We start from the raw sequence: 1,759 nt of genomic DNA, 5'->3' as shown, positions 1-1,759 counted from the left end.
TCAGTCATTAGACAGTAGGGGTATTTGTGTATAAGTCATCTTTGTCTCCTAACCTTGAAAGACACACACACACACACACACACACACACACACACACACACACACGATTCTTTTTATTCTGGGATAGTGCATCAGAATTCCAGATTCCAGGGCTGGAGCAATAGCACAGCAGCAAGGTTTTTGCCTTGCTCGCAGCTGATTCAGGAAGGGAGGTGGTTCAAATCCCCAGTGTCCCATATGGTCCTCCAAGTCAGGAGCGATTTCTGAGTCCATAGCTAGGAGTAACCCCTGAGCATCACTAGGTGTGGCCTCCAAACCAAAAAAACAAACAAAAACAACAACAACAACAAAAAACACAATTCCAGATTCCAGGTCTGCAAACAACAGGCTGGCTGTAACCTGCATTGCTGGCTAGGTGCAGAGGTCCTTTCTACATAGTCTACTTTGGCCTCTTTCTGCTCTTCCTCCTCACTGTGCTCCCCACCCTTCAACTTTCCCTTTCTGACCTTCACACCTCTTTCTTCTTGCCCAGACCCTGCCCATTCTGACCTGCTTGCCCAGGGTACTCTGTAGCCTCTGCCCTTTCCAGAGGCAGCGCTCTGTGTTGTTTCTTTGGTATTTCTTTTGTATTCGATAAACCACAGTGGATGACCTTGGGCAAATTCCTGAGGTGTTTGTCTCAGTTTTCATAGCACTAAAATGTGGATTGAGAAGGTGTCTTTAGGCAGTTCTCAGGCTCTGTAGAAGCAGGATATAGCAGCAGTATGCTACTGCACACCTTTGAATGTCAGGATGACTTCTTTCTGTGTTTCTCTCATGTTGCCCTAAGGTTTTGGAGAGTTTATACATCTAAGTCGCATGGCTGCATAAAACACCAGGCCTTGGGGGTCAAACAGGGGCAATTTACAGAAGCAAAGGTGATTTGGGAAAGAAGTCTTAACTAAAATGTCACATGAGGGTGCTCCCAAGTCTTGAAATCAAAGCAAAATTGTCTCCTGTCTCTTTGCCAAGGACTCTTTGTCAATTGTCCTCGGGCTTCTCAGCACTACGCTGTTTTTGAACTCTCTTCACCAAGCTCTTCCCTTGTAGAAGTGCTGGAGTCACTAAAGCTTCTGTTGGAGGTTTGCTACTGAAACATCTGCTCTGTTAATTCCACCAAGTGTCTGCTTTGAGATAGTGCAGTTTTTATGTTTAGAAAGTGGAGTTTGGGTCTTCAATTTTAACTTCCATATCTCTACTTGCCATTCCCTTGCCTGTGGTTCTGGAACATCTAAAACACAGTTTTAATCATAGTCTCCTTGTGCTTGCTTACTAATTTTATCCTCTGGGTCATCTCTAAGTTCATTTTCATTAACCGTATTTCTTGTTAGGAGTGTGCAGCTCTGTTTCTTGCTGTGCCTGGTTTTTAGTGGATTCTGAATATTGTGATTTTTACCTTGTCAGTGCTGGATATTTTGAAACTACTTACATCTTCTCACTCTCTTATTTTTGGTTTTTGGGTTATACCCGGGGAGGATGTTGGGGGACTATTTGTGATCCAAACAAGAGTTGGCTGTGTGCAAGGCAAGCACCTTACCTGCTATACTATCTCTCTGGCCCCTGCAGTCTTTTTTTTCTTAAAAGCAGTTTATTGATTGATTGATTGATTGATTGATTTTGGTCCACACCTGATGGTTCTCAGGGGTCACTTCTGGCTCTGCACTCAGAAATCGCTCTGGCACGTTCAGGGCACCATATGGGATGCCAGGAATGGGACCCA

Source organism: Suncus etruscus, chromosome 1, assembly GCF_024139225.1.
Source record: "Suncus etruscus isolate mSunEtr1 chromosome 1, mSunEtr1.pri.cur, whole genome shotgun sequence".
Lineage (NCBI taxonomy): Eukaryota > Metazoa > Chordata > Mammalia > Eulipotyphla > Soricidae > Suncus > Suncus etruscus.
The sequence above is the reverse complement of the archived record's forward strand: the minus strand, read 5'-3'. Positions refer to the sequence as shown.